We start from the raw sequence: 21,018 nt of genomic DNA, 5'->3' as shown, positions 1-21,018 counted from the left end.
GGCACACGAGCGCCGTCGTGACCTTGGCCTACAAGGCATTACGTCTACACTACCAAGAAACGTTTCGGGCCCTTGCCACATATAAAGAAGCGCTTGGGCTACAAAAATCATTCCTCAAAGAATAAAAAAACCCGCACCGTAAAATATAGCACCATGGTTCCACCAGGAGGCTTTCCATTTCACCAAGAGGAAAAAGGTACACATAAACAGCAGCCGCTGAGCTTCCCCGAAACGGCCAGTTTTTAAGCTGTCTTATTTTAGTGCTCTGGATCACGAAACAAAGAAGAAAGGAAAACATGTGGGATATTAACGGCACGCCTGAACGTTGTCGGCGGCGATCGACATTCACTGGGCCTTGAGGAAGTACTCAAGGCATCGGGCGACAGCCGTTAAAGGAGGAGAGCTATCCTATCACAAACGACCTAAAGGGCAGTGGATCATTGAGCACCAGCGTAAAAAAAGAAAATAGAAAAAACTAAGACAGCCGTTTACTTAGAGGAGGGGAAATTAAACAAGGGATTGGCGCAAGCCATGAAAAGTCAAGCGAAACCAAAAAAGAAAGAAAACGTGACAGAAATGGAACAACGAAAGGAAAAATGAAAAGAGGGTAAGCTAAAGCAAAAAGCCAGATACAGCGGTATTCTGTAGAAAAGAAACAAGAAATCCACATTGGAAAAAATAAAAAGAACTCAAAGAGAAACAGGTAATGCCAAGAAAGTCAGCTAGTGAACGAGGAAGGAAGCGAGAATCCCCGTTACTGAGGAGAAACCAGTAACGAACGAAGGTGAAAGGAAAGCCTGAAAAGCGTCACAAAAGCATAGGAACCTCTGCCTCGAAGGCCAACCACCGACAGTAATAGCAAGGTGTCGTGTTACGCTCGAAGTCCTCTGACAGTGTTCTAACCACACGTAGGCACGACATCTTGGCGCGACGGAACGCGCAAGGCAACTTCTGCAGGAGAAACAGCGCTCCGGCAACTACCAGGCGTCCCATAATGGTAGCGTGATGAGGAGCGCCGCCAGTGGCGTCGCGTCGAACGACAATGGTGCGAGGCGGCAAGAGAAAGGTGATTAAGGAGGTGTTTACAGAGGTGCTAGAATTAAAAGCACGTCCAGCACACCTAATTAGCTCAAGCAGGTTGGGCAACTATTTGTCACTGCCCCGTTTGGAAAGGGATGCCAATAAGTCGTTATCATCATCATCATGGGGTGCGCTTGGATTCGGAGACCGGGCGACTTCAGAGGTCATAGAGTTTCTCACTATATTACCTAGAAGGAAATCTAGCGCTGCTGCGCTGTGGTATGCATGGGAATGCCGGTATATTGTGACTTCGGATTGCCATCGTTCTCGGAGAGCCAGCCAAGCACAGTTCCGTCTGTCACAATGATTCATGTTCTAATAAAACTGCACGTAAAAAGCTGTTTTAGCTTTATTATTAAACAAAAACATGTTTTCTTTAACTGTAAGAGCTTGTTATTGCATGTACAGTTATATGATACGAAAGAAGTATCAGTGAGCCGCTAAAGCTTGAGGACAGGCGACAAGATTCGCGCTCACTTCGAAACAGTTTGTCGTCTGTTCTTGCTTTTCTTCCCTTCGTCATGGATTGTAGGGGAGAGTAAATATGCAATTTGCGCGGATGGAAACATTTTATGAAGATGTTACTTTAAGAACGCGTTATTTGTGTAGCCATATCCAGGTTTTAGACGAAGCCTCTTACAACACCAGCCAACAGAAGCCTCGCAGACACATATACCACCATCATTCCCATGACGACACAGCGCCCCTTGGGAAACTCCCATAGACGGTGGCGCCAGATTTCCCTCAAGGTGTTAGAGAAAGAAACTCTATGTCAGAGGTCATGGTGCGAGAGATAACATCAACGGGAAACCATTGGCGTTAGTAAGAAGCCCAGCGAATTATCAGGGAACTTTAGTTTAACTGTTATAGCAGGTTCCGCTCAGACAAGTTCATAGACGCCTCAGCTCAACAGCGACGCTGGCGTCCTCACAGTGTGCATGCGCGCAACGCCCACGTCTGCTTCTGAAGCGAAATGCTATCCTGGCTCCGCCATCTCGCAGATTAGGCGTAGCGCTCGCGGTGCGTTGACTTCGCCTGGTAATGTTTGGAGCCCATTGCACTCCGCGTCTCTGGGAAAACCTCCACTCGCGACCTGTCCATGCGTCATCGATAGCTGGACAGCATGGCGGCGGTGGTGTGAGTGACGGGAATGCGTCTACAAAGTCCATGTATTAGCTGTCGCAATAAGAAAAATAAGAATGATCGAAGCCAGGCATTAAGAGACAAGCAAACGCAAGGTATCACGTTCATCGCTATAAGCGCATGTTTCACGCAGTTCACAAGTACCACATATTCGTCTATTTCCACTGTCCAATAGTTGTGTACTTGAGAAAGTTGTCGACGCCTATCACCGAGCTTTAGCGTTAAAAAAATAGTGTCTTACTGAAAAAGCCTCAGCCACACAAATTTCACTATCTATGCTTATTCCTTTTTCGGCGTACGGCAAATAACTGGTGCTCCTCTTAGATTACAGTAAACCTACAACTGTCAAAAACCATTTCAAACCCTTCATGTCATATCCGTCGCCCAAATATTACGCGATGATTATTGCAATATTCTAGAATCAATGCGGTGGTATTTATGAGCATGATGTTAAATGCATTATTACAACCGTAGTAAGACAGTTTTGTATGTTCTTCAAAATATTGTCGTAATATATATATTTTGTTTGCTGTGTTCAGTTTTGATTTACTGTAATGCTGAACGTCATGTGCAAATTTGCTTTATGCCTTATGTTACGGCGAATATGGCCAACAGTATCCAAAAGTAAAAAGATAATAATAACGCGCCTTCATTATGCCGAATGCACTGCCCACAAAGCAAAAGGCGACTGCTTCAAAAGTACAGTAAAGGCACATTCACACCGAAAGCGTAAGGTCTGGGTGGCCAAGCGGATTTTCAACGCGGTGAGGCACTGAGCGCGCAGGCATGTTCTGATCGAATGGCTTGCCTGGCTGCCCGCGCCGCCGAGGAGGCGGATCATCGAAAGTTTTCGTGGAGCACGTGGCGCCATCTCGGGGCACCGGTCCTTCGTCCTCATCGCCCACGCGCCAACGTCGTCACCACGCCACCGTCGTCTGGTGTTCCCATTGGCTGCGGCAAAGCGGAGAGCTCCGGCGGGCGGAAAAAAAAGCGGTCCGCGAGCGATCGGGCTCGCCGCCTCGTTTTCCGCCCGCTTTTACCCTCCTGACAAGGAGGTTTGCCCGCTTTCCGCTTGTCCGCTTTGGCCGCTCCGTCTTCGGTGTGAACGTGCCGTAACGCTGTGTTCCCACTTCGTCACAAAGCAGGCGGAAGCCGAAAGAAATCCATGGAATCCGCCCGCTTTTCCGCCTAAGCGTAGGAGCAACCATGCGGCAAGCGTCATCGGTATCGGACTGTTTTTTCGCCGTGGAATTAGCGAAAAGCCTTTTCGCTTCGCCCGAAGCTGCACTGGCATGTAAATGTGGGACCTGGCGCCCAACATATCAGTGGCGATGCTAATCGATCCGATCAAAAATTGCCACGTTCAGTGCGAGAAAGATTCCGCAAACTTGCCGTGGTGGCTTAGCGGCTATGATGTGGCGTTGCTATGCGCGAGGTCACGGGATCGAATCCTTGCCACGGCAGTTGCATTTCGATGGGTGCGACATGCAAAAACGCCTGCGTCTCGTGCATTTGGGACACGTTAAAGATACCCTGGTGGCCAAAATTAATCAGGAGTTCCCTCACTACGACTTGCCTCCTAATCAAATCGTGGTTTTGGAACATAAAACCGCAGGATTAATTAGTGTATCCTTTACGCGATATGTTCCGCAACAGTGAAATTTGGGTGGAGATTTACCAGGAGCTTGGGATTAGCGCAAGGTGCAGCAGTAAAGCGTAGTGGTGTCCCAACATCTCACGCTTTTGCAGAGCCTAGAGCGAATACATCACTACCACTGCCGAGATGCCTGCTTGTTCATGTGTTAATCTCCAGGAAACAACGGGTTAAACGAATGCAAACTATTTATTCTTCGTGTATAATCGTCTTTAAAAAAGCAATGCTGGCGAAATTAGACGCAATTGCTCCTTTTAATGATCAATACAGCAATTAGTGAACTTTCTGCTTCTGTTTATAGTGTCCTTGTGTATGGTGTCCCTCCTACACGTACTAAGTGCTTACTCTCTCCCTTTCTTCCTTTATATATTCCCTTTTCCTCCATCTCCCTTGTAGCGTAGCAAACCGGATGCTGTTCTGGTTGACCTCCCTGCCTTTCCTACCTTTGTTTTCTCTCTCTCTCGCTGTTTCAAATGATGTTCATTTGCATTTCCATTGAAATGGGATGGAGACCAGTGGCCACATAGCCTGCTCGACTTCTTCAGGTTTTAATACATTTATAGACATCTAGCGCTATTTCTATCTGATCTCGACACTTGTATATGAAACCTTTATAATTATATTCTTCTACTATTACCTACAGTTGCAAAGTCTCCCGTTCAATCAGTCTCTCCACGTTTTTTTTTTCTCTACCAGTAGTATAATTGTCTCTTACTTATCTCCATTGCTAACCGGTTAATCTATCACTCTTCCTTGAATTCTAACGCTTCTGGATGGGGGACACACTCCTTACCGGCTTCTCTGGGTGAATGCAATGTGCCGAGTCATTTACAATCGCTTTTTTTTTGAGCACACACATGCCCTATTCTGTGGCGCATATCGGCATCACTGTGTGGCAAGACTATGGACAGGCATCACACGGTGGTGTGGTGATAAGCGCCACCACGAGTATAAATTCGCTCGCAGTAGGTAGATTTGGCGAAAGCGGCTGCGGCTGTGGCCCAACAAATGTCGACATCTGGGATGTGTGCGGCGAAGAATTTCGGCCCGCTTTGACGTTTTCACTCTCTCTTTTAAAGCGAAGCTTTCTTTGTCTCTTAGACTTTCTGCCTCTGTCTCTGCCTCTGCCTTGCTTTGCTTTGCTTTGCTTTAATTGCTTGCTTGCTTGCTTTGCTTTGCTTTGCTTTGCTTTGCTTGCTTGCTTGCTTGCTTTTTTTTTCCGCCACGGGGTCTTTAACGCTATGGCGTTAGTACATGACAGGAGCGTGGGACAAAGGAAAGACGACCTGAGAAGCTCGTGTCAACAGTTACGCCGCGTAGCATGTGCAGAATGCCCTCTTCACACCGTAACTGGGCGTGACCACCCACAAATGCAGCGCAGGTGCTGCCGCGCTTGTCCCCGTGCTCACCCGCAATGACAATGACAGTAGAAGGGGGAGGTGGGGAGCATGTTAGTGAGGGAACAAAGAGAAAGGGGGGAGGCAGTTGTGTGAGCTATACAGTGCTACAATCCAGAACAGCACCGAAGGTTGCACTTAGGGCCGAAGAGACGAAGGTCCGCATAAAGCGTCGAGAGGAGTAGGCGAAGTAAACATTTCACATCACCTTACGACTCTCGTGTGCCGTCGATATATCACCGCCAAATAACTTCAAGGAACGCAAACAGCAGACAAAGCTTCGCTTACATCGATTCCCACAGTGCGTGGAATCTGCATATTCTTACGCTTCCCAAGTGTGAACTAAGCCTAAAGCTAGATAATACTGCTTGCTCGCCTCACCACCCAACGTACCTGGCTGCGAAAGTCTTCCTGGAGTAGGTGCTTTGCATGTAAAAGTCTTTTCAGTATTATTATTTGAAATTTGCACAGACTAAAGCTGGGGGTAGCGTTTACGCGCGGATACGTGCACCTCATGCGACGCACCGAGTCTCCACAGTGTGAGGTGTGCAATGTGACTGAGACTATAGGTCATGTGCGTTGTGACTGCCCTAAGTACGTGGAAGAGCGTGATAGGTTGGTCAAGGACCTTACGCGTCTCGACAGCGCACCGTTGTCGGACGACGTTATTTTAGGCCCTCGGCCAGATGCTCAGTCGAGTTTCAAGGACATCAAGGCATTACTGAACTTTTTAAAAATTACCGGCTTGGATTGCAGACTTTGAGCATTGCAAATTGCATGCCATATGTTCTATATCTTCCTTCTATCGTCATCGTCACCCGTCATGCACCTCTTTCTTCCCTCTTTCTATCCATCTTCCCCTTCCCCCAATGCCGAGTAGCTGGTTAGAGGAATATACCTCAGGCCGACCTCTCGGCATTTCGTATCATTAAACTTCTTTCTCTCTCTCTCTCTCTATTTAAAATTTTTTTCTCTGTGTGCATTTTGAATGAAAGATATCTATACATGACACACACGTCGATAGCGTGTTTCACTCCTAAGAACTGTGTAGCTTCAAAGAAATAGCTTTCGTCGAATGTGTCCACTTCGGCTAACCATAACAGTTAAATTCATAATCAACAAATGCGGTCCTAGTTGGTGCATTACGCTGTGCCTATGAGCACAAGGGCGGAAGGAAACGATATTGACAGGATGGTTTTAAACTGCTGACATATGTTTGACATTTGTTGCAGCAACTAACACATGGGGGAATACCTTGGAGGTTAACAAAGAATATTGGGAACTTAAGGATCGAGCAGTGAGGGAGAGAACAAAAATGTTAGGCGTAAGATTAAGACTGGAAGAGAGCGGTGTCAATTAAAGAGCAAGCGCCGTTGGCCGATATTCGATTTGACATTAAAGGGAAAAATAGACCACTTATAACCAGCGGTCTCTCACATTTACAGATTGTGTGCCAAGTGAAAGGAGGTGCAGTTGAGGACAAATTACGTATTCTAAATTAGGCATGCAATGGCCGCTTACTGCGGTAGTCAGGAGTTGAGCTTGAGAAATTGTTTGTTTATTGTTCACTTTCATTTCCATTTAGCGTATCATTTCCACAGTTTAATTAAAACCGCAAATAACTTCCCCTGTGCTTTCCTTGGTTTCATAACCTGTTCGCTGCTCATGGTTGTGATGAACAAATCTCTAGCATCTCGTTTTCCTTTGTACTCGTTCATTGCATGGTGAGGGCCCTGATTTCGGCAGGTGTAGTGCAATCAGGTAGCGTACGAGGGTTTATTGGTCAGCTTCCCGCTAGTAAAACACACGTACTACGTGACGCGAACGCTTAGAAGAATGCTCCACATCTGCCGACATGACTATGAGTGGGGCTGGCTAACACTCCAAAAATACCACACTTACATTAGTACCTAAGAATCTGGACGTGGAAGCAGCCGCCGCGGTGCCACAATGGTAGGTCAACGCACGCGTGACTCAGAGGTTGTGGGCTCGACTGCACCATCAGCAAGTTGTTTTCTCGTCCTCTTTTAGTTCCCTTTAGCTGATCATTTTTGCACTTAAAGTAATACTACAAATAAAGTTCCCTATGCTTTCATTGACTTCATTTTCAGTTGGCTGCATATGCTAGTCCTTTACAGAAAACGGGCCCCTCGGTTCCTCTTCTCGTTTGGGTAACTGGATGGTGTGTCGAAAGTAGGAAATATGCAGGCATGCTCGCACGGTGACGTCAGCTGGCGCAAAACAAGGGTAATTGGCTTTCGTCGGCAAACTAACTTGATGCTCCTTCATACTCGCTCAACAATGTTTCCGCAGGCTATGTAATCACTTACACTCACGGCTACTCGCACTCATCGGCACTCACTCTCGTTTTTACTAATGTCCACTGTATCTTCTATGTTGTGATGTTCTATCACATATGTTGCGGGAAACGTATTCATAATAATAATTTCAACAATTGGACGCTGGTGCTGCATCTATAAATAGTAAAAAAACAATATCCACTGCCGAATAGCGTGTCTAAACAACATTATATTGGGAGTGGCCCTGTTTAGCCGCTAGAGTATGGCTGTTTGAGCGACGCAGCGTGCTGCCCAATGCAGCCTTCACTGTGTGAGGGGATGAAAGCTCTCGTATTTTTTTTTATTTTGTCTATGCTTCGCGTACAGTCGACGAGGTAAGGTATTCGGAAACTATTCGAAAACCAGTCGAATTTTCGAATAGTGACTATTCCCCTCGAAGGCCTTGTTGAATAGAACAGTAATAAATTTGTTATTCGATAGTTCAGAATACTTGTGCACCCTTATAAAATGTTGTATAGTATACGTTTCATGCAGCAACCAACAGCAACATAAGTATATTCGCCAGTTTATCTGTGTTTATGCGCGCACGGAATTACAAACAGCCGAACTAGGTCTGCTGCTTATTGTAGCTCTTTATTAAATGTGGCGACTGTATGAAAATAAGTCTCCTGAAGCTTGACTACGACAATCATCAAAAATAAACTCCAGTGACTCAGCATCGGAAGGAAAAAAGAATAAAAATAAAAAAAGGAACAAAAGAGAGAAAGAAAGAATAGCGGAGGAATGTAGCATCACTTATTCGAACCTCTAGTCCCAGAAGCTGCATTACCAAGTCTGTTTATATCTGTAGCCAAACACGCCTCGGAAAACAAAACAGAAAAATAGTAAAGCACATAGAAAGTAGCGCAGGTTGACATGTATGGGCTCGAAATTCCATACTGAGCAAATTCACAACAGGTGTCCTTTGCAAGACACTGTCATATAACGAGTGACGATGCAAGCACAGAAATGTATTAATTCAGCACTAGAGGGATATGTGAAATAACTGGCAAGATAATTTACACGCATCCTGCGCTTGTCCAAGTACAGGCAGGCGTCCACGTTCCTTCGAAGACGGATATAGATTTGCATTGCCCGGGAAATGGAAGAAAATTAATGATCCCCTTCAGAAGGCGTGTGTACCAGCTGAACATATGGAATGTTGTTCGACTACCGTGTCCATTTTATTAGTGTTGCTCTGGAGCGTTGTCTCGAACCGAGAAGCGGCACAAAGGAGTCGCCGTCATTTTTTTTTCTCTAGGCAGTTCGCCTCTGAACTGCTATTGCCGAAATACTGACGTGTTTGTTCCGCAGTGCTGAAAGCCCTCAAACAAGAAGTCTAGAACACAGCCATAGCGTTTTCTTTGTGTATTTTGTTTGCTACATGTTGCAATCGATGGACTCGACCAATAACGTGTGACATGTACGACATACCAAGCGCGCTGCTGAAGAAGAACACATCAATATAAAAATATCGTTAAACACACAATAAACTGGAGGTGTGGAGAGAGTCTAAAAACTAGTTAAAAAGCAAATAGGAAGGCTATGCCGCGCATTGGGAAGCTGACAAAATGGGCGTGTAATATTGTACAGGAAGATTGTCCGCGTCATTGAAGACGTAATATCAAGAAATTGCCCACGGAAGCAGGAAAATGTCAAAGTTCGCTCAGATCGAGAACTCGTCGCAGTCGCAAGCCAGAAGCAAAAGTCGCTGTGCTCGGCTGGTTGCTTACATGGTGACGGTGAATTCGGAAAAAGGCGGATCCTTCGGGAAGTATTGCACGAGGCACCCGGGGGTGGCTGTGGCACACGCTTCGAAGGGGTACGCAAGCAGCGAATCAGAGACGTGGAAGCAGAACAAGAAGTAACGAGATGACAGCTTCTGTTGCACGACTAACAAGGAAACTCGGCGCATAGCAGTAGGGAAGAAGTGGTCGTGCTCGGGAAGAAAGCAAAGTGTGGAGGGAGGACGCAAGGGATCCATTGAAGAGAGTGAGGAAGTGGGGGAAGAAATGAAAAAACTAAGAAGGAAGGAGGGAAGAATAAAAATGATGAAAGCACAGAAACGGACAGAAACGGAGCAGAGTGAGTATTAAAGAAAAACAGAATGAAGAAAAGGAAGGAACCAGCGAAAGGTGTAAATGAAAAAAACAATGGAGAGAAAGGAATAAGAGGGAAAGGCAGGAAGGAGAGCATATTGAACTAAAAAGGAAGACAGAAATAAAAAAGAAAGAAAGGGAATTGGGAAGGATGAAAGGTCGTAAGGAAGGAAAGAAGTAAGAGGGGAAATAGGAAGCGGACACAGATTATGTACAGATTGGATAAAATAGAAAAAGACGAACGGAACAAAAAAGCCTACACGACAAGGTAGAAAAGCTTTTTGTAACTGGAGAAGCAATCCCTTAATTTGACCTAATTTACAACGCTGAAAACACTTTGTGTTCAGCAATTTCTAAGCTCGCGTACATTACCACGATGTAGAAGCACATAGCAGCTGGGAAGAAGTGGTCGTGCTTGCGAAGAAAGCAAGTGTGGCAGGAGGACGGAAGGGTTCCACAGAAGAGAGTGAGGAAGAGGAGGAAGTAATGAAACAAGTAAGAAGAAAGGAGGGGAGAAAAAACGATGGCAGGACAGAAACTGGCAGAAACAGAGGATAGAGAGCATTCATAAAAACAGAATGAAGAAAATGAAGGAGCCAGTGGAAGGACTAAAGGAAACAATAAAGAAGAGAAAGGAAATAAGTGGGAAAGGAAAGAAGGAGAGTATATTCAACTAAAAACGCATAAACCATAAAGCGTAGTGGTTTTGCCATCAAAGGCAGTTGTCCTACTTCAAAGAAAAAAATCCCTTATGTGAGCACTTTACCGTCTTTCCTGATTGCTGAATACTTTGTAACTATTCCGGCCGTAAAACACTGTAGATTTCTCTGACCAGATTTCCAACAAAGCCGTTTCTTCGAAGCAGTAGAAACTAAAGTTGCCCTTAATTAAATCGTTTCCTCTATGCGATTGGTCTGTTTGAAACTTCACCATCACATATTGTACCTTGGGCGGACTCGGTAAAGCATTTTAGAAATGCAGTAATTCATCCACACACACTTTACTTTGCGTAAACGTTGACTATGCTGTTTACCCCATATTCACCAAACGCGATCAGGTGGGCGTATACAGTTGCCCCAGAACAGCAGGTTACAGTGTGCGTTGCTACTAAAACACAATTATAACGCTCCGAATAGCCTGCATACGTAATTAACAGCTAAGGCAGTAATTTGTTCACGCACTTAAGATTGAGCGCAAGCCGTCTTCGCCTATTTCGCCTGCCATTCTGGCGGTCCACCCTGTGCAACAAAACGTGTGCTGCGACCGTCCAGACTGCTTCGAAGAAAGCAGCCGCCGTTGACCACCTCTCCAAGGCAACACGGAGAGAACATCAGCCGGTCTGCCTTGGAGCTGGGGGAGCAAGGGGATACCGGTGGTTTAAAGCACCCCGCGACTGACTGAGATTTTCTTGTGTCTACGGTCTCTCCTGAAACCTCGTATGCTGAACTGACTGCGCACCCCTCAAGCGTCGGAGCGCAGCTCATTGCCTACAAACGCCTCAAGACGAGGCATGAATCGTATGCGTCTTTCGACGTCTGGGTCGATGAAGGAGCGTTTCTGCTCGTGCAGGACCCCTCCGTGTGTACAGACATATTGGATAACGTTAGTATAAGAATTACGTAAAAATTCACCGGGGCGTCCAGACATATTCATGTATTTACTTCCGGCGTCTCAGAATTCCATGGGCCGGATTCTGCAGGCCTGCAACAAACACTCATACAACATTCACATGTTCCACAGACATGTGACCAATTTTCAAGGAACACTCGACTCCATTGCATGACCTACTTTAAGAAACGAGGCTTTCCTTTTTCTATATCAAGTGGTCGAATACTGGTATATGGCATGTGTACTTTTTGTTCTTTCTTGTTGGTATCTATGTGCCCACCTTGACACATGCAAAACGTACTATGTGCTTGGTTTCGAAACTTCCAGAAATGTCAATTATTTTCTATGTTACATTTTGAGGGGCTACCAATGCATCACTGATATATGCGCCCCCGTGTCAAAGAGAGCCACGAAAGTGTACCGTCTACCTTAACGTCAATTCAGTTGCGTCTAGTCGGCAATGTTGTCAGAGAATTTTGCGAGCGTGTCTTCAGTGCAGCGTCACCTCCGGGAGCTGCATCGTCTAGTTTTCTGGAGGTAGGCGTCCAATTGGCGATGGAGGGTAGCGCTATTGTGCGGAGCAAGATGATGGGCGAAGAGACAATGGCGAACGGGACCTGCGACCATGGGCAGATGGTGAGTGACGGTACGACATGGTCGGAGCGTAAGCACCGTTGACCTGAGGGGACTCACGATAAGGCTCGAAGCGGCCAGGGATCGGTCTCTGGTCGAGTGTTAGGAGCATAGTGCCCATGGGGCCAAGACCACCGGTTATACATGACCAATCCGACGGCAATCAAAGCAAATGGGCCGGTCGTTAGCAGCCCTCCACTTGGCCGCATTGCGAGGACGTAGCATCTGGCCTTGGGCATAGGAACCTGCGAAACGGTCAGTTGGGCGGGAGGGAGTGACGGTGTACAGTGTCCATGCCAGCATTGGATAGTTTATTTGTCGTGAACGATGGCTTGCACAAGTGGCACCATGGTAGAGCTGGACTCACATGCGCTGGAGCATAGGGAAGCAGGAGACATAGGAGACATAGCCTCGAGTTAACGTTGCATGATCTCCATCACGTGTTCCGCGGTTAACGGCAGCTGTGGCGTAGGTTCACACGACGATGTTGCAGCCATGTGAGAAAGTCGGGCGACCTAATGGACAATACGTCGACTTTTGGCGGTTTCAAAGCGCTTGCACTCATGAATGATGGCATCCACCATGTCACCGTCCTTGAACGCATCACATGTCACAGATTGAACCCATCATTTGCTATCCATTTTAGGATGTGTGTCACTTTCGCAGACTCGGTCCTGTCTGCTTCCGCTTCGCGGCACAGTGCCAGCGCATCCTGTATGTAAGACAGGTAGGATTCCGTCTATGTTCGGGCACGTGATGCTAGCTACTTCATCGCCGCGATCTTTCGGCCAAGAGACTTGCCAAACAGACCACGCATATTTTCCTTGCAAGTATTCCAGCTTCCAATATCCTCTTCATTATTCTGGTAGCGGGCCCTTGCTGTCCCTTGAAGATAACATAGGATGCTGACAAACGTGATCGTATCATCCCATCGGTTGTTCATACTCCCACATTCGTAGATCGCCAACCACTCTTCTATGTTGACGTCATCAGTCCCACAAAACGTGCCTGGGCCTCTTAATTGGGTGACGACACTTGTTAGTGTCGTCACTGTTCAGACGGGAACCGTCTCTTCTGTCATTGTGGGAAGACACAGATAACGACCGCTGCAGAGCTCCATTGTATCGAGTCGGCACCCCGGAGCTCCACCGGAAATGTGAGGGTGTTAAGACTAGGCAAAACGAAATGGATGGATGCATGGATGCAAAACTTTAATAAAGGTCCTGAGGTACGTGACTCAGTGCGCTGCGGGCCGCTGCCACGTTGGGACAGTCAGGCCATGCCCGACCGCCGCATCGTGGGCCCTCAGGACAGCCCATAATTGCTACCCGGCATCGGGGCTCTTGATATCAGAGAGCCAATTCTCCTCATTGATTTGTTCTGTGCGTCGTAACGAGGGGCGACGCCAGAGCATATGGTCTAGGCTAGCGATGTCAATGCAGTGCCTGCAAGAACTAGTGGCATAGGTGTCGGGGTAAAGCTTGTGGAATAAAGCCGGCTGGGATACAAGCCTGTCTGCAATAATCTGAGGGTCAATGCCTACGCTGTATTGAACTTCTTGTGTGGAAGGAGAAAGTCTCTCCTGCCGAGATAGAAGTGCTCCGCAATTTCATTGTATGTGGTCGGTTGATCTCTGTTCTCTACCACTGCGGGCCGGCGTTCGAGTTCTCCATGGTCGCGGAAAGCGAGACCTCGCGCTTTGGAGTGGGCTAGCTCGTTGAGGTTCGTGGGGCCTCCCATGATGGATCCCATGTGAGCGAGGAACCACGTGAGAGTGAACCACGCGATGCTTTTGCCATCGAGGATGCGACAGGCTTTCTTACACACAGCGCCAACGCTGAAGGCGCGGATGGATGCCCTGGAGTCGCTGAAGATATTGGCATGTTTGTCGTCCTGGAGGGCCAAGGCGATGGTCACTTGCTCGGCTGCACGCGACGACGTGCTTCGTACCGAAGCGACATTAGCGGTCGAACCCTTGTGGTTGATCGACACTACCGTGAAATTGTTGCTGTTGCCATACTGGGCCACGTAAACGAAGCAGCTGCTGCCAGGGAGTTCTGTTGCGCGGCGTAGGAGCGCCACCGCCCTGGCCTTCCTTCTTTCTACGTTGCGCTGGGGATGCATATTGCGCGGGGCGGGCGATATGATGATTCTATCTTTCTGCTCTTTCGGAAGGCCCTTATAGGCGTCTTCGACAGTGGCCGGGGGGACGCCCATCTCTGTTAGGAGTCGTCTGCCTGCCCTGGTGCCGGAGAGCCTGAGAATCTGTGCCCTTTCTTGTGCTTCTGCAGTTTCTTCCAGGGTATTATGAATACCCAACTAAGGGAAAATGTATTTAGGCAATTTATACAAATGGAAGCCGAGATAGTGGAGCAACAACCACACGAGCGCTTCTTCTATCATCGTCTGCATCCTCGTGCTTGCGCCTTCTCCAATGTACGGAAATGGCTTGTAACAATGTGTTATACTTTGTTATGGTTTGTTATGTTATGTTGTGTTAAGCTGTTCTGTGTTTTATTATGTATATTATACAGTATGTCCCAACTATCATGCACAAACATAAAAAAATGGAAATGCGATGTAGCTGGATGGAACCTAGGTAATATTATTTGCCGTCGCTTGGAGATACTAATTGCATATTTAGTCTTAATAAATCAATTAACTTCTCCAAAAGTATAATTAGATGAAAAGTGGGATTGAGAAAATTGTACAGCAACATGAAAAACTCCCCATACAGCTTTCTGTTGCTCAATACATGGTACCTAAAAGGATTTTTCCGACCGTCAAAGCCCGCGAGTACACGAAAAGTGCCTCTAGCGTCCAGTCGCCCAGATCATTTCTCATCTTTGCATAGAGCTTCGGGTTTCAACGCTGGCGTCCGTCAGCAGCATGTGACGGTTCTTATATCTGGGGCCGTTTTATATGATGAAAAGCTAATTAGCGAGTGCCACAAGCGCTTGAAGCCTTCCCTATCCTTCGGCCCCTGTGGCATCCCCTCCGCAGTTCTAAAATTTTACGGGAGTATAATTACCCTAGTATTGATATCTATATTAAGCAACTTTTTGAATATTTACACTTTCCCTCCATGTGGAAAACCGCTCCTGTTTTTTTTTTCTGGATTTACGTCTGGATTTCAAACAGATGTCTCGAATTATCGCCCGATTTCTCTTTGCCAGGTACAAGGTTTCTGAGCTTGCTCTTCAAAACATATATTGTCTCTTACTGTGAAGAACTTGACTCCGGATCAACATGAATTTCTCACCGGCCCCTCCACTACCACAAATCTCGAAAGCTTTCTGGAACAGACGTTCGCAACGGTAGTTCAAAGGGGGCAAGTTTAAACCATTTATTGTGATCTCAGCAAAACTTTTGGTGTCCTGAGGCCCTCACTGCTTCTGATCAACCGTATGCAGTTTGTTGTCGCCTTGTCAACTATCAATATCTTGCGCAGTTATCTTCTTGATAGATGATGTTATGTTAATGACAATGGTCAAACGTCTTTTTTCATGGCAACTAGCGGCGTCGCTCAAGGATCAGTGTTAAGACCACTCACGTTTTAATCTTTATTAATGACGTTCTTTGCACTATTCGGAATTCTTCGTTCCTTTTACATGCCAATAACATAAAGATTTGAAAAGAAATTCCTACTGTTGATGACTATCGCATACTGCAGTCTGACTGGTTTTTTTTTTTTCTAAGTGCTGCAAAGATAATAACCTTATCTTAATTGATGCGAAGGGCAAAATCACGACTTTTGCACGCAAGACAGCAAGCATTCCTTTTTATTATGCCCTATGTTCCGTACCAATGCGTAAGGTCTGTGAGATCAATGATCTCGGTGTGCTTTTTGATACAACCTCACAATTGTCAGCTCACACTAGACGCGTTGCCGTGCGGGGCATGTGCTATCTTGACTCAGTTTGCAGACTACCTAACGAATTCAATTCTCCTACACCGTCCCGAAAGTTGTGCGCTACCGTCTGTCTTACACAGCTCGAATACGGGTCGGTCGCCTGAAATGGAGTTTCTGAATCCAACAGTGGCGCTATAGACCGGGTACAGAAAAAATGCATGACGATTACGATACCCGCTAATGCGATGTTTGGGCGCAGTTGTATACATGTTCTCATTTCGCGATATAGTGAAGCAAAGAATTACAGACCGAAATCGCCGCACCGACTCTCAGTGGGCCAGTGCCGTCAGCGCCTTCACAGAGGGAGGGGTAGTATGGGCAGCCTGGTATGATGAGTGGCATCGCAGCCAGCTGCTGAGAACGCCGGATGAAAAACTACAAAAAGCCCTCGTTGCCTGGGCCGAAAGGGTCGCTCCTCGTGAGGGGCCATCCTAGGACTCGGGCCTACCAGATCATGACTGAGCAGAGTCTCAATAAAGTTGTAACCACCACCACCACCTGCGGAAGAAGACGACGACGAACGCGGGAGTGCTGGCATGATCGCGTTCGTGGGGTTACGCCGAGGTACGCCGACGCTCAACCCTGGAACGGGCGCCTAAGTGCTGCACTCTAAACATTTCTAACCATACATCATCACCGCTTTGCTATAACAAACACTGGACCTTGTTCTAGTACTGTTGGATTATTGTCGTTCCCCCGACTTCGCGTCTGACGTAATCGCGCTGAACTTCTGTTTCTTTTCAGACTCCTTCATGGTGTCCTCAGCTGCCCTACACTCCTCAGCTGTAACGTGTTTCGTACTCCACGCAAGATCACCAGAGAGCATAGACCTTTTTGTGCTTCTGCGTGTCGTCAACAACAATGAACGCCTCACAGAATGCACAGTCTTTATAACGCTTATTTTCCTGAAGTTGATATTTTTCGTAAGTCGCTCTCATTGATCTTTTCCTAGCTTTGCGTAGCTGTGTCAAAGTTTCACACACTGTTCAAGTGCCCTTCTGCACCATTTTCTTTTGCATTCATCTTGCCCCTTGCTGTGTGCACACTATTCTTTTCAAGGTTGTTCTTTTTATTCATTTTTTACCTATATTGCCCTGCCGTATTTGTTTTCTGCTTTATTTTAATGTATACACGCGCGAACGCGCAGACCTCATGCTTGCTCCTAGGCACGGCCAGTAGATGACTGATTTATTATTATTATTAATATTATTATTGCAGCCAGTACGCACCAACCATAACCTAAACTTTTAAGGTTTTTCTTAACTATGCTTTTACAAAACAAGACCCCCTCCCACTTAATTGACGCAAGGGACACGTGAAAGACGACGCCACCGGCATCGACTTCTGTGACTGCTCATTGAGAAAATTTGGATAGAAAGTGAAGGAGCACTCTTAAAGGGGCACTAAAGTGAAAAATAATTTCTTCTGCATCAGTAAATTACCATTCTACAACACCAAAAACACCACTCTTACAACGATAAGACGTTTGGTAAGCCAGAAAACGCGCAAGAACGAAACGGGTGGGGACGCCTACTTAACTTCCCGCACCTGGGGGCTGTGACGTCTTGGACTTTGATGGCATCTTCTAGGGCTTACTAATTATAGGTAGCGGTACAGATTGACTACATTGTGTTCGAAAGGAAGCAAATATCAAACATGACAAGTTTCGCGAACCTTTATTCAGCCAACGCGACCCAAAATAGAAAACATACTTTGGAATCCCTGTTGTCACGCTGACGTTCCCGCACTGAGTTTCGGCGCGAAATTCAAATACTGATAATTGGACCTTCATTTTCTCATCTAAAAATCAAACTATTCTTTTGAAATCACTGCCTGCGGGGTTGTCAAACAATGCTTCATTAGTCTAAACTGATTTATTGTTTCGCTTTAGTGTCCCTTTAAGTAAGCACGGACAGTGTTGCCCATCCATCAGAAAGAACGGAAGACAAAAAGTTTTCGAAATTTCCCTACAGTACAACGTCGTTGGGCGCATGGAGCAAATTATTACTGTGATCAGACAACGCCTTTCTGCTTTACTAACACATATGACTAAAACATTGCGCCACTCCTCCTTGATAAATACTGATCAAAGAAAGGTGAAATAACTGTTGAAATAACTGTTGGAAAGCATTAGGTTGTGACATAGATTAAAGGCTCCTCCCTAGATGGAGGAAATCCTGAAGTATAGTTATTCTAAACATTTATAGTAATCCAACCCTCAAAAGGCAGCGCTTCATAACACTCTTTAGAAAGGCTGTAATGATGGCTGGTACTAGTCCTCTAATCACAGGGATGAGAACGGAAATTCGATGGTTTCCTGCGCATATGAGAAAAGTGGACGAGACTCGGATAAACCTCAATGAGGTTGCTCATGACTTGGCACAAGGACTTGCTAACCATGACAGTCACAACCGAGCCGTTCACCATCAAGCCAGGGAATCTAGAGATCATTTAATAACATACAGTGACATCACCAAACACTACTATTTAGGATGCAGTCAATTCCCATTGCAACATTCAAAACTGAACAGGGCTCAGGCAGTCTCACTGCGCTTATTGGAAACAGGTACATATCCCACACCGTATACCATTGATAAATATATCCAGAGAGGGAGATTAGGATGGACTGCAACGATTGTAATAGCATCATTGGAATCAGACGAATGCTGGCGGGGTGTCCCGCGAATCTCCCCAACCTCGTTGAAGAATGGACACAGTGGGAGAAAAGGATTCAAAGCCCATTGTTTCAGGACCAACTAAGGGCCGTCCAGAGGCCCCATGATGTCGCTGAAAGGCTTGGCCTGACAATGCCAACGTGGGAGCAGCCCGCCTTGACATAAGAAGTTGAGCCTCCGGACCTCATTACAATAAATGTTTTCACACACACACACAGGGGTGACTTCAATGGTATGGTTATTCGAGAGTGAAGGGAAAATTCTATGGCAAGACATTCAACATACAGAGTTAACGCTCGTAAATGAGCCCGACTCCCCTACGCGTATAAGGACTGGGCTCAACAGGGTTAACCACATCGGATTTACAATGGTAAACAAAGTCGTAGAGGTCAAATGGAGAACCGCCTTCGAAGTTCTTGGCAGCGATCATAGAATTATAGAAATTACGATCAAAGAAGCCGCAGATGCCGAAAATAATAGATCCGTTAGACGGATCGACTGAGACAACTTTCGCAAAATAAGACACGATAGGAAGCAAGAGCCGATCAAAAACATAAAACAAGGTGCTAGAGACCTCATCAAAGACGTAAACGTAGCCGTTCACACTATGACGCCGGACCAACCGGTAGAGGAGACTGATAGTCCTCTCGCACATATATGTGAGGACAAACAATCGTTAATACATAGATGGCGTCTGCGAAAGTACAATAGGGGTCTACTGAGCGAGCAGCTGAGTTAAACAAAAAAGATAGAATAGCATGGCAAGCAGTTATGCAAGCAACAATGGGATGAGTTTGCCATGCTATGGATGGACAAATTTTCGCTGGCCAGACGTGTGGTATACTCAAATACCTGCTAGATCCAGACTATCCCAGGACACCTCAAAAACATAATTTGCGAAAGTTTCTGCACGAGCACATAGGGAAGGAAGATGAGCTCATCGCTCAGGCAAGCGTTTCATACGTCCCCCCAACCCAGTCGTCGAGCATGGGAGGTATGAGGGAAAGCCTAGCGAGACCTTGGATGAGGTCTTCATTACACAAGAGATTAGAAAAGCGTTGCAAAAACTCAATACTAAATCTGCTCCCGGGCCAGGCGGGATTAATGACAAGGGGCTAAGAAACCTGGATAATCAGGCAATGCAGAATATTACGACATATATAAACGAATCTTGGGCCAAGGGCTCTATACCACAGCAGTGGAAGTAAGCCCAAGGTATACTTATTCATAAACCTGACAAACCAATTAATGTCGAAAATCTACGGCTGACACATCTCCCCTCTTCACAGCAAAGCTTATGGAGCATGAATTCCTTATCATAATAAACCATTCTCCTGAAGAAAACGAACTATATCCAAGTACTATGTTGGACTTTTGGGCTGAACTGTCTAATCAGAGCGTTATGCTGCAAATCAAGCTGCAAGTACTAGACAGTAAAGCGAGGTCCACCAGAGCAATATTAGTGTTGTATCACAAGAAAGCCTTTGACAAATCAGCACATTCGGCCATACTTAGTCGGGTCAGCAGCGTAAGCCTAGGAGAAAGTTCGCACAATCACATTCGAGGCTTCTTAACGAATAGGAAGGCTACCCTCACCATCATCATCATCATTATAATCAGCCTGGTTATGCCCACTGCAGAGCAAAGGCCTCTCCCATACTTCTCCAACAACCCCGGTCATCCACTAATTGTGGCCATGTCGTCTGCAAACTTCTTAATCTCAGCCGTCCACCTAACTTTCTGCCGCCCCCTGTTACGCTTCCCTTCCCTTGGAATCCATTCCGTAACCAACCCTTAATGACCATCCGTTATTTTCCCTCCTCATTACATGCCCGGCCCATTTCTTTTACTTGATTTCAATATATATATGACTTGTGAACAAATTAAGTAGCAATCTAGGTTACCTTGCCTGACATCTACCAGACTATTCTTCCTGAGTTTACTTCACTAACCCGAGCACGTACAGCCCGCGAGACAGACATCTCAAGATAAGTTCTGCCGGAATTTTTCATTGTGCATTTCGTTGCACAATTAGTTATACCGCCACTCCTTGACGAAGGAACCATTAGACTACGGAGAAGCCGGATAACCAGCTACGATGCACCGTACATAGAAAGCATTCACTTTCATCGCTGACTGCCTGCAGTGCCGACGGCCAGACAAGTACACGCCTTGGCAAAAAAGAAAATGTCGGTCTGTCCTTGCCAGTATTGATCGACTGGCCCTTACATTTGTTTCTTCTTTTCTGTTTTCCTTAGGGTGCACAAATTCGAATAGCTGCAGCCCTGTTTCTAGGTCAAGAAGTCTGGCGAATACCATGAAAAAGAAAGTAGAAAAGCGCTCCACTTCAAGTGATCATTGCGAACAGAGGCTGTACAAACAAATCGCTCTGTTTAAGCAGTTCTTGCAGTTTCTCATTGCGTCTGTGTGTGCTTTTCCTCCTTTTTTTATGTCCTATAGACTCAGGCCTCTATTCC

This window comes from Dermacentor albipictus, chromosome 6, assembly GCF_038994185.2.
Source record: "Dermacentor albipictus isolate Rhodes 1998 colony chromosome 6, USDA_Dalb.pri_finalv2, whole genome shotgun sequence".
In the NCBI taxonomy this organism is placed as follows: domain Eukaryota; kingdom Metazoa; phylum Arthropoda; class Arachnida; order Ixodida; family Ixodidae; genus Dermacentor; species Dermacentor albipictus.
The sequence above is the reverse complement of the archived record's forward strand: the minus strand, read 5'-3'. Positions refer to the sequence as shown.